This window comes from Crocuta crocuta, unplaced genomic scaffold (assembly GCF_008692635.1).
Source record: "Crocuta crocuta isolate KB4526 unplaced genomic scaffold, BGI_CrCroc_1.0 scaffold123, whole genome shotgun sequence".
NCBI lineage: Eukaryota > Metazoa > Chordata > Mammalia > Carnivora > Hyaenidae > Crocuta > Crocuta crocuta.
Genome location: NW_027528865.1, coordinates 2,377,404 through 2,390,557, shown reverse-complemented (window position 1 = coordinate 2,390,557; position 13,154 = coordinate 2,377,404).

Genomic DNA, 13,154 nt, shown 5'->3' with positions numbered 1-13,154 from the left:
CGCCACCTACTGGGGGGGTGCCTGGGCCTCCAGTGTCCTTGTTGATGGGACCTTCTCACCCTACCAACAGGAGGGCAGACCGAGGGCCCCGCTGGGGTGCCAGTCAGGCTGGGGGCCCCGTTTCCACACTCCTGAGACCGTGTGCCCTGAGGCACCTCGTCCTTGGCTGTGCCGCTGAGAACATTTGCACAGCCGTCCCTTGCAGGCTCTTCACCTCTTCTCATGTGTCCCTCCCGCTCTGTGAATCAGGCCAGGCTGGCTCCTGCCCCACACCCTGGTCCTTGCACATGGTGTGAAGGGCATAGAGGTGACAAACTTGAGCCCCAGGGCCAGCCCGAGGCCCTGAAGCAGGAGGGAACAGAGGAGAGACCAAAGCCATTTCGGGAGACCATTACCTACCTGTCCCTGTGTCTACACCACTAGCCAGTGGGACAGTGAGGAGACCAGCTGAGGACAGCTAATGCCCGGTGCCCAGCACCCCTCCCCCTGCGTTGCAGAAGATCCCCTTGGGGGGCACTCACCTCGCCATTCCTGAGTAGGTCTGCTCCCATGACACTGCCTCCCGGAAGCCCTCCTGACTCCCCTTCCAAAGCAGCACTTCTGTATCACCCTGCTGACTGTCCGTGTGCCACTGTGGCTCTGGCCCCCTGACTCGTGGCCTCTCCGATTTCCTGTCACCCTTCCCTGCCAGCACACATCCCCGGAACCCAGCACAGGCCTGGCCCACGGTGGCGTCCATTGGCCAAGGAATCGAGGAACACACTCCTCTTCCCACACCGCGGAAGGAGATGCCTGCGTGTGGTCCCTGCCCCCGACCCATTTCTCTCCCCCCCACATCTGCCTGGGAAGCCCCTGGAGGTCCCCTCCGCGGCCCCCCGGGGTGTGGGCTGTGAGCCTCGGGGAGGTTTAGAGGAGCGGAGGACACAGGCCGGGCACCTGAGGAGGCGACCCAGGGGAGGGGTGTGCGCCCATGTGCCAGCGTCCACAGCTAGGGGCGTTCCCGGGAAGACGTGCGATTCCGTCCCCACTGTCGAGCAGGGAATGTTCGCAGCAGCTTTCTTCACAGTGGCCCCGCCACCGGACGGTGGGTACCCAGCCCGCGGAGAACCATCTGGGTGCTCGCTGCGCACACAGGCCTCACCTCCTGCCTGGGGAAGGGATCCTGACGCAAAAGAGAAGTCTGGGGCTCCGGGAGCCAGACCCAGCGTCACCCCTCGACCCCGACGTTCCTCCCCGAGGGGGTGCCCAAAGCACGCGACGATCTGTGTCCACACACAAATGTGCACAGCAGCACTGTTCCGGAGACGGGAAAGCCCAACGTCTGCCACCTGACCGACGGACCCACCAAACGCGGTCTGTCCTCCCCCCCACCCCCACCACCACAAAGCGTCACTCGGTCTCAGTAAAGAGCAAAGCACTGACGCTGCCACGGGGATGAGCCCTGAAAACACCACGTGGAGCAACAGAGGCCAGACCCAGGAAGACACACGTCGTATGATCCAATTTGCAGGAAAATCCGCAGGGACAGAAAGTGGCCTCATGGTTGCCAGAGACTGGGGAGACAGAGGGGTAAGGACTGTCTCCAAGTCTCCTGTGGGATGATAGAATGTTCTGGAATGAGATAGAGGGGACAGCTACCCAACAGCGCAAATGTACTCAGTGCCACTAAGTTGTACACTTTGATGTGGTTATGGCGGTGGATTTTACGTTGTGTGCGTTGTATCACAATACAACATCAACCTCTCACAAAAATAAAACATTGGGAGTAAAAGAGTGAACTCTGCATGGTTCTGCGGACATGAAGTTTCCGTGTGAGCTCCAAAGACAGCAGGTGGGTTCACGGGGCAGGACCTTTGTTTTGCAAACTGTTTCCAAGTTGTACAGCCTCCTTTGATAGAATGGGAATATCAAAATGCATACTGGTGTGAATTTTGGGAAAGGTTTTAATGTGTGAGAAGCCAAGCCTTTCTCCCCTAAAGAAGACATTCACTGGCTTGTCCATGACCTCTGACCTCACACTTTGGACACACGGTACTCCCTCTGGCTTCCCAAGAGAAGAGCAAATGACTTATTCCAACCATTCCCCCAGTTCAGGGATCCTGACGCGAAAGTCTGGGATCGTGGGCAATTTTGTGTTAGAGCAGTGAGTCTTACCCTCAGGGGACATAGGAGAATCACCTGAATGAGCTTTTCAGAACGCAGGCGACTGACTGGGTCCCTCTGACACCCGCAGACAGACCTCCGAGAGAGGCTGGTGCACCTGCGTGCGTAACTGGGCAGCTACACATAGCACCTGAGTCTGTGTGTGTTTTTATTTTGCTTTTTAGGTGCTAAATGTCTCACGCATATACAAGAGTGTATATATACATCATCGCGCGCCTTTGATACTAAGGAAGCGAGTGCCCACGTGCCCACCGTCCAACCTAAGAAGTAGAGTTTAACCAGCCCCTCCAAGCCCCAGAAACCGTCCTTAATGGTGTCCTTCGGTGGAGAGACCATCGCTCAGTCCACTCCCACCCCCGCCTTGCTTGGCTCCTGGCTCTGAGTCTGGGTGTCTTTGGCTTACGCTCCCCAGGGGTGGGGGTAGGGTTGCCTGGCTGTGTGGACGAGGCTCGGGTGGCAGCACAGGGTCCAACTGCACTGGGGACTTCCAAGCAGGGGCCAGTGTCATCTTTATCCGTACACCAAGCAAACTGGCAAATGTTGTAAATCAAGGCTTCCCCACCCACATAGGAAGACCGTTATCAAACATTCAACAACACCTAACTGGGTAATTGGCCCCTGACTCTAGGAGCTCACAGTTCAGTGGAAATGGTAAAACCTACGAGCACACGATAGCTTAAGAATGTCGACGAGACCACCTCTGGGTATACCCCCTGAAGAACTGAGATCGGGGTCTCGAAGAGAAATCTGCGCACCCACGTTCACAGCAGCCAAGGTGCGGAAGTAGCCCGGGCATCACTGACAGATGAGTGGATAAATAAAATGTGGTCCATCCATATGCTGGGTTATTATTCAGCCTGAAAAAGGAAGGACATTCTGACACCTGCCACAACATGAATGACCTCAAGGACATTATGCTCAGGGAAGTAAGCCCATCACGAAAAGGACAAATCCTTAATGACTCTACTTACATGGGTGATGCAGAGGAGTCAAGATCATAAAGATGGAGAGCAGAGTGGTGGTTACCGGGGGTTGGGGGGAGGGGAAACGGGAAGCTGTTTAATGGGTGTAGTTTCAGTTTGAAAAGATGAAAACATTCTGGACATCTGTTGCACAACAATGCAAATAATTCTTAACCGTACTGAACTGTACAGTGAAAAATGGCGAAGGCGGCAAATTTTATGTTGTTGTGTTGTTACTGTTGATCCACAAGCAGAGGGGAGGAAGAAAGGAATTTTGAGGGCTGCCGATAGCTGTTGTGGGGAGAGCCCTGGCTGGGAACTCAGGACCCTTGGATTTTGGTCCACCTTCTCCCATTTCCTCGTGGCCTTGCCCAAGTCACTTGCCATCTCTGAGCTCCGACGTCCTTCTCTTATGGGATGAGGGGTTCGTTTCCAGCCTTCCAGCCCAGAGAGCTGAGTATGCACAGATGAGTCTGACACATTCCCTCATTGACTTTCACTCAAGTGTGACATTTACAAAAAAACTACACACATCAACACATTCTCTCAAACCAAACACACCCATTTAATGCCATTGTGTGAACAGACTGCCGTTTATTTACCCGTTTCACTGTTGATGGCAATTTGGGTTGTTTCCAGCCTGGGGTGACGATGAACAGTGCTGCTTGGGCCACTGCAGCTCTTCCGCGGTGCACAGGGGACCTGCACCGTGGGGCGCGGGTGCAGGACGCCCGCTGGGCGGGCTGAGCCGGCAGCGCTTGGCTGTGTAGACAGTACCCAGCAGCTTCGCGTCAGCAGATGCTTTTCCTCCTGGCCAACTAGGTAGTGTCAGCCCTTTTGAGTTTGGTCTCTGGGAGGGCGGTGGCGGGAGGCTTGGCGGGGTCTGTAGCGGGCTTAATTTGCATTTCCCTGGTGACCCATGAGGCTGAGCAACTCTCACACCCCAGTGACCCTCTCTGTCTGTCAGGGGTGACGCGCCTCTCCTGCCTTCTGTCCCGTTTTCCCGTACTGTTCAGGTCTTCTCCCATTCGGTGGGCCACTTTCTCTTCTTCTAATGGTGTCTTTTCATGAGGTCTTTTTTTTTTTAGCTTATTTTTTTTAATGTCTTTATTTTATTTTGAGAGAGAGACAGAGACTGTGCAAGGGAGGGTGAGAGAGAGAGGGAGACACAGAATCTGAAACAGGCTCCAGGATCTGAACTGTCAGCACAGAGCCCGATGTGGGGCTTGAACCCACAACTGAGATCATGACCTGAGCCGAAGCTGGACGCTTAACGGACTGAGCCACCCAGGTGCCCCATGAGAAGGTCTTAATGTGGTCCAATGTATCATGTTTTCTCTATATAGGGTTTAGTGCTTTTTGGGCTAATTAAAAAAAAAACAAACAAAAATGAAAAACCTTACTCCAAGATTTTAAATACGTTTCCTTCTTTTTAGAATTAAAAAAATGTTTATTTATTTTGAGAGAAAGAGAGTGAGAGAGCACATGCACGTGAGCAGTGGAGGGGCAGAGAGAGAGAGAGAGAGAGAGAGAGAGAGACAGAATCCCAAGCAGCCTCTGAGCTGTCAGCACAAAGCACAACTGGGGGCTCGAACTTACAAAACGCAAGATCATGACCTGAGGCAAAGTCAGACACTTACCCGACTGAGCCACCCAGGCACCCCTAAATATGTTTCCTTCTAGAAAGTTTTATTTTACCTTTTACGTGTAGCTCTTCCAATTCAGCTGGAATTGGTTTTTCTGTATGGTGTGAGGTTTGGATCAAAATTTGTTCTTTTTGCTTGTGGGCAATTGATGGAGCATTGACTTCATTACTGAAGACCATACACCATCCCTTCCTCACTGCAGGTGATGGTCCACTCTGTTGTCAGTAGGCTGACTGTACCAGCGAAGTTTTTTTCCCGGACCGTCTCCTCTGTTCAGTTGGCCTGTTTATCCATGGCACCGATACTCCACTGTCTCAAATACTACAGGTATAGCGGTTGAGTACACGCTACTGTAATTCCTCCTGCTTTGCTCTTCTTCAAAATGACCTTAGGGGCACCTGGGTGGCTCAGTCGGTTAAGTGTCTGACTTCGGCTCAGGTCATGATCTCATGGTTCGAGGGTTCAAGCCCCACGTCGGGCTCTGTGCTGACAGCTCAGAGCCTGGAGCCTGTTTCGGATTCTGTGTCTCCCTCTCTCTCTGCCCCTCCCGTGCTCATGCTGTCTCTCTCTCTCTTTCTCAGAAATAAATAAAACATTAAAAAACGAAAACAAAATGACCTTAGCTATGTTGGACCTTTTGCATTTCTGTATGAATTTTAGAACTAACATGTCAATTTCTTTTTTTTTTTAATGTTTATTTATATTTGAGAGAGAGCAGGAGAGAGAGACAGTGCATGAGTAGAGGAGAGGCAGAGAGACATGGAGACAGGCAGAGAGAGACAGAGACAGAATCTGAAGCAGACTCCAGGCTCTGAGCTGTCTGCACAGAGCCCGACGCAGGTCCTGGACTCATGAGTTGTGAGATCACGACCTGAGCCGAAGTCGGATGCTTAGCCGACTGAGCCACCCAGGTGCCCCTAATGTGTCAATTTCTAATACAAGCATATTATAAATGAAAACCCCCTCTATGCTTTGCTTTTGTTTGCAGCCCACACATTTTGGTAGGTGGTATTCTCAGTTGCTTTCAGTTCAAAACNCCCAGGGGTTAGTTGGATATTTCCAAATACTTGGGGTTTTGATAGCTATCTTGCTGTTTCAGTTTTTACTTAATTCCAGTATAATCAGAGAACATATTCTGTATGATTTGAATCCTTTTAACTTTATTGAGACTTGTTTTATAGCCCAGCATTTGGTTTATTTTGCTGAATATACTGTATACAAGAGAAAAGAATGTGTTGAATGTGTTTGATAAATACTAGCTCAAGACAGTTTATAGTGTTTAGATCAGTTGTGGTCTAAGTACTGAGTTTTTTGGTTCATTTGTTCTATGCGGTGCTGTGAGATCGATGTTAAAATCTGCAACGATGATTGCTGGATTATCTATTTCTCTTTTTAATGTTGTCAGTTTTTTCTTTATGTATTTTGAAGTAGTTATGAAGTACATACTGATTCATGATTTTTCTTTTTGACGAAGTCACCATTTTCTGTGAGGTAGCCTCTCTGTTGATCTCTGACAGTATTCTGTGGAAGCCCATTTTTATCTGATATTAACACAGCTCTTCCAGCCTTGGCAGGCTTACTGTTGGCACAGTAGATTTTTAAATATATGCCTCCCTTGAAAATAGCATATGGTAGAGTCTTGCTTTTATATCCTTTTAATTGAGGTGCTTAATGCTTACACTTAGTATGATGATTGATTTGCTGGGATTTGGGTCTCTAATTTGTTTGTTTTGTTTGCTCCTTCTAAAATACTTTTTTTGCTTTCTTTTGGATGATTTAAATTTTTTTTACCATTCTGTTTTCATTATTTTGTTGGATTTCTAGGTGTCCTCCTGTGTGGTTTGTTTGTTCTTTAGTAATGGCTTCAGGGGTTACAGTGCCCAGTGTTCTGGGAGCTAACATAGCACAATGCACTCCAAACGTAGAGCCTTTCAATCTCAGAGGCCCATTTTCTGCTATAGTTGTGTGTGTTACAGCTACGTCCAGTAAGGACGCCATGATCCAACGTCACAGTTGTTGCTTTATACCGACGTGTGGATTTTAGAGGAATTAAGAGGGAAGTACTCCTTATGTGTATTCAGCTATGGTCTACTTTCTGATGGTCTTCCTTCTTTCCTGATGATTGAGTTTCTATCTGGCATCACTTTCCTTCGGCCTGAAGAATGTCCCGTTTAGCATGTCCTGTGTACAGGTCTGCTGGAGGTGATGTTTTTAAATTTTCTTTTATGTGAAAATATATTTGTGTACTCTCATTCTTGAAAGCTGGTTTGACATCCTGCAAATGGGTCAAAAGGCTTTCTTTCAGCTCTTTACACATGTACCTGCATGCTCTTCTGACGCCCATAGTTTCTGATGAGAAGTCATTAGGCTGAATGTGTTGTTCCCTGGATGGCTATGACCTCACATTCTATGGCTACTTGTAAGAGTTTTCTCTTTACATGTGCCTTCCAGCAATTTGATGATGATGGGCCTATGCATGGTCTTCTCTGAGTTTATCTTATTTGGGGATCATGGAACTTCAAGTACGTAGATTCATGTCTTTTACCACATATAGAAAATTCTAGGAATTATTTTCTTAAAATACTTTTTCCTACCCATTCTTTCTCTCCTCTCGTTTTGTGATTTCAACTACACCTATGTAGACCTTTTGAAATGGTCTCACAGAGCCTTGGGCTCTTTTATTTATTCCCCACTCTTTTAGATTGAATAACTCCTATTGATAGGTCTTCAAGTTCACTGATTATTCCTCTGCCGTTCACTCTTCTGTTAGGCCCATTTAGTTAACTTTATATTTATGATATTTTAATTTTCAGTTCTACAATATCCATTTTTTAAATATAGTTTCTGGGGTGCCTGGCTGGCTCAGTCAGTTAGGCATCTGACTTTGGCTCAGGTCATGATCTCGCAGTCTGTGGGTTCGAGCCCTGGTTCGGGCTCTGTGCTGACAGCTCGGAGCCTGGAGCCTGCTTCTGATTCTGTGTCTACGTCTCTCTCTGCCCCTCCCCCACTCGCACCCTGTCTCTCTCTCACAAACATTTTTTTTTTAATGTTTTATTTATTTCTGAGAGAGAGAGAGAGACAGTATAAGCAGGGGAGGGTCAGAGAGAGGGACATACAGAATCTGAAACAGGCTCCAGGCTCTGAGCCGTCAGCACAGAGCCCGACGCGGGGCTCAAACCCATGAACCGTGAGATCATGACCTGAGCCCAAGTCGGACACTTAACCGACTGAGCCACCCAGGTGCCGCACTCTCACAAACATTTAAAAACATTAAAATATATACACATATAGTTTCCAGTTCTGTGTTGTGGTTTAAAAAAAAAATCTTCTCACCCATTAAAAGCCTATTTTCCTTTACATCAGTGATTACAGTTATAATAGTTACTTTAAAATCCTTGTTTGCTAATTCCACCATCTGAGTCACATCAGGGATCAATCTCTACTACTTACCCTTTTTAGTTTGAGAATGGCTCTAACATTCTCCTTTGTACATTGAGTAATTTTGGATTGTATCCTGGATACATTGAGTGTTATTTTTTGTTGCCTTTGGAATCATACATACATATCCCCAGTGTCAGTTTTGTTATTTTGTGTTCGTGTTGGCCTGAGGCTAAGGCCTGGCCGTGTGGACAGCAGCTCTGATCTCATGTTAGAGCTCATCTTGGTTCTGTGGTTCTCGGCCTAGCTGCCTGGAGTCTGCCCCGTGCGTGTGGTCCAGTGTCACCTGGAGATTCAGGCCTTGTTTATAAACAGATTTCAGGCCTCCCCTTCTCTTACTCTTTCCCTTCTGCGATGTCCCTGTATCTCCTGGAGGGTGTCATTGCCCCAGCTCTGTCTCCTCGCTCCCCAGGCCAGCAGGACTATATGTGTTTTATTGGTGTTTGATCTGCCCTCAGGCCGGAAGCGATGGAGACCAGCAGCCCCCTCCCCACTACCTGCCTGCCTTCGCTCACCCCAGCGACTCCAGGAAGAGGGGTTTTGTATTTTGTCTCCAGCTCAGAGCGCCGTCTGTGGGAAGGTGAGTTCGATAGAAGGTTACTACTCTACCACACTGGAAGTGGAAGCCCAGCTTTCAATTTGGGTGAAAAAACCCTGCTGGGAACTTAAAACCTGTCTTGTATTGAATCTGTAGATCATCTTGGGAAGAAGTGAGTTTTATAATATTGAGCCTTCCGATTCTTGAACTTTGTATATCCCTCCACATACTTATTTTTTCTGTAATTTCTCTCAATCATGTTTTACAATTTTCTGTTTGTTTGCTTGTTTGTTTTGAGAGAGAGAGCATGTGGGCGTGAGTGAGTCGAGGAGGGTCTGGGCGGGGGGGGGGAGAAGAGAGAGAGAATAGGAGAGAATCTTAAACAGGCTCCACACCCAGCGCAGAGCTTGACTTGGGGCTTGACCTCACAACTGTGAGATCTTACAACCGTGAGATCAAGACCTGAGCCGAAATCAAGAGTGGGACCCTGAACTGAGGAGTCACTCAGGCGCCCCTCTGTCTGTTGGTCTTGGGGTTTGTTTTGTTAGTTTTATATTGAGATGTTTGGTTGGTTGATGCTTTTGTAAATGGTCTCACTTTTAAAGTTTAAATTTTTACATCCTCACTGGCATTTAACGGTCAGCGCCTAAAATCTTAGCTTTACGTGTCTTGTGCGAACAAGTAATGCTAATGAAACAGTTTCCAAGGACAAAACCTACAGTTTGGTGCATCTCCCAGAGCACCTGCAATGAAGCTAAGGTTTTCAAGAAAGTAACTTCAGGGATGGAGGCTGGGGCTTTATGAACTGAGAATTTCAGCTGAATGAGGGGCAAGCTCTGTTAGGGATTAACCAAACCAACAGGCGGTTCTACCTGAACAAACCCTCTGATGAGCCTCTTCCTTAGAAAATGGGAGTTTGGCAGCCTCACCTTTCTGGCAAAGGGGGACTCAAGACACCACCAGACTCCTCGGACTGGACAGTCAGGCTGTTTCTCGCTTGCACTTTGAGGTGGCAAAGGAGAGGGCCCAGGAAGGCTGGCCTATCGGAGCTTCCCCTGAGCTTTGAAATAAGCGCCTCCCTGAGTTAAACTAGTAAAATCCGTCCACGACAGCTGTCGTTAGCTATTTGCAGGAGTCAGCCAAGACACCGCGTCGTAAATGAGTCATTCGAGAGTTTGTAGACGGCCCGCATCAGGCAGATCCAGGTCAAGCTCGGAGCGGAGGTGGGGCCGACTCTGACTGACCTCGGAGAGGACATCTAATCTGCGTACCCAGGGCTTGCTTCACCTTGCCAGCCTATAAAGGGCAGCGCCAGTGTCTGTCAGCTTTAGGGTCCGAGTCCCAAGTTTCTGTCCCCGCCGGGAGAGACCTTGGGCTACCGACAACCTTCCTGAGCGTCAGTCCCCTCACCTGCCACACAGGCGTGGCCTGGCATGGAGGGAGAGCTCAGTGTGTCGGTGTCGCTTACTCGTGGCCACGGAGCAGATCTCAGCACCGCGCTTTCTTTCCGAGGCAGAACAGGGAGGGGCGGCCTTGGCTGGTGGAGCCCACTCCAGAGGCACCAACTCTCAGGCTGCTGTTCTGGGGCAAAGGGGCTGATCAGGCTGATGAGGGCCTTCTGACTTACCTGAAAGGTCTTCTCTCTATAAGTGGACAAACTGGTCATCTGCTATATTGGGTTGAAGTGTCCCCCAAATTCACATCCACCCAGAACCTCAGCACACGACATTAGTCTGGAATTGGGGTCTTTGCATATATAATCGGTTAACGGTGTTGAGATGAAATCGTTTTGAATTTATGGCGGGTCCTAAATCCAATTAGTAGTGTCCTCTAAAGATGAAAGGAGGAGTGCCAGGGTGGCTCAGTTGGTTGGGCGTCTGACTTCAGCTCAGGTCACAATCTTGAGGTTCTTGAGTTCGAGCCCCACGTTGAGCTCTGTGCTGACAAGAGCCTGCTTCAGATTCTGTCTCCCTTTCTCTCTGACCCTCCCCTGCTTGTGCTCTGTCTCTATCTCTCAAAAAAGAAAAAAGAGTTAAAAAGTTAAAAAGTATCGGCGCCTTGGTGGCTCAGTCGGTTAAGCGTCCGACTTCGGCTTAGGTCATGATCTTGCAGTCCGTGGGTTCGAGCCCCTCATTGGGCTTCGTGCTGACAGCTCTGAGCCTGGAGCCTATTTCAGATTCTGTGACTCCCACTCTCTCTGCCCCTCCCCAGCTTGTGCTCTGTCTCAAAAATAAATAAATGTTAAAAAAAAATAAAAAAAAAAGATGAAAGGACACAGGGGCGCCTGGGTGGCTCAGTCATTGAGTGTCTGACTTTGGCTCAGGTCACGATCTCACGGTTCCTGAGTTCAAGCCCCACTTCAGGCTCTCTGCTGTCAGCACAGAGCCCTCTTAAGATCCTCTGAACCCCCCCCATCAAAAATAAATATTAAAAAAAAAAGATGGAAGGACAGAGAGACACACAGAGAAGCCGTGTGACCACAAAGGAACAGATTAGTTGCAAGCCCAGGACGCCTGGGGCCACCAGAGGCAGAAGAGGCAGGAAGGACCCTGCGTACACTTTGATTTTGGACTCCTGGCTTCTGGAATTGTCTGGAATGAATTTCTGTGGTTTGTGTAAGCTCCCGTTTATGATGATGCTGACAGCCCTACGAAGTGGATGTGTCTACATGTATAGATCAATCAGGTGTTCACCTGCTTGACCCCGGAATGGGAATCCATTCTTGATCACGGGCACACTCTGCTGGGTCCACGGGGCCGAGGAACACTGTCAGCTGGGGCGGGGAAGCCCCCTGTGAATGGGACTCTGGCAGCCAGGCCTGGGTCTTTGTGAAACCTGTTTTCTCACGCAGTATTCCAGATAGACGACAGCAAAGGCAACACAACCAACGCTGCGGGCCACGGCCGCAACCGGAAAGTACTCACTCTCGTGTTTGACTGAGTGTGTCTGACGCTTTCTCTAGTTTACTGAAGACACTGAGCAGGCACCCGGCGGCCTGGGGAGCTGCCTTCCCCCGCAGGGCCTTGCGCATCTGCGGTGCGGCAGGCGGCAAGGCTAGTTTTTGGTTCCGGGTTCTCACTCATGGCAAACGCTTTTCCCTGTTTAAACTCAGTCTTTACACTTATACTCACCTTCCTTGTCCTTTCTCTTTATGCTGCATGGGTGGCCCTTGTGGCACCGGTAAAACCACACAGATGTTCAAAGAAAACGCCCCAACTCCTCGGGGAGGTACAGATGCACAGCTTGCCAGCATCTCCCCTGGGCCCCTATTTAGGAGGGGAGGAGCCCCATGGCTTCCTCACTGCCCTGTCCACTTTCAAGGTGGGCAGTGCTCCGGGGAGCACTATAGCTCCCATCTTCCCTGGGGTGGGGGCAGGGGATGGGGACTCCCCTGGCAGGGAAATGGGACCTCAGGGGATGGGGTGGGGGTGCAGCCTTAACCTCCCACACTTCCTGTTGGACTGGGCGGTGCCCGGGAGCACTCTGGGGGTGGGCTTAGCGCCCCTGCTGGGAGCAGGCCAGGTGCAGAGGGGAGCAGCCGCGCAGGCCCGCATCTCAGAGCGCAGGCTGAATGGAGGCTGGCGGTGGGGGCGGGGCCCGGCAGGAAGCCACCGCGGTGTGGGGAAGCCGGAGCGCCCTGAGATGGCACCACCAGCCTTCCTTGAGGGAAGACGGGGTGGCCTGAGAGTGGGGATCCCCCTCCCCCGCAGTCACACAGGCCCGGCCCTCCGGGGTGCAGTGGAACAGAACGTGGGCTTCGCTTTCTACCCCCGCCNTGGGCTTCCCTTCCCCCCCCCGCCACAACCGGAGTGCTTTGAGGGTGTAGACCATGGCTCTCATCTGTTTCCCAGTGCAGATGTCACTGCACGGGGCCTGAATCAGCCTGCCAATGCTGTTGCTTGGGCTACCTCAAATTTCTCTAATTAGTGGTAAGCGTTTACAGATTACGATTTTATACAGAATTCCACGTTTCCGCTANTGCGCCCCGTTCCTTCTGGGCTCAGAAGAGCAGGTGCACGGCCCCCGCCCCCCGCCCCGGCCCCCAGGCGCGCGGGGCCGGGTCACGCTGCCCGGAGGCCGCGGCTGCCTTCCCAGGCGACCCAGAACACCGACTTTTGGTAAAAAGCAAACAAACAAAACCCGGCACGAAGAGCACTGTACCTGAGCTAGTTCTAGAGCGGAGGTGCTCATGCACAGTGTTTAGGTCACGCACTTAGTCAAAGGGCACAGAGGAAACAGGAAGAGAAGAGGCCGTCCTCAGTGGACCGCTCCCGACTCGGGACTGCCGGTAGCCACAGGCGCTGTCGGCTCCCCCAGTGATTTATGGACACCCGTGAGCGGGGGCAGCGCCGCCCCAGGCCGGGCGCCACTCCCTCTGGGAGAGCTGGGGCCGGGGCGGGGGGATCG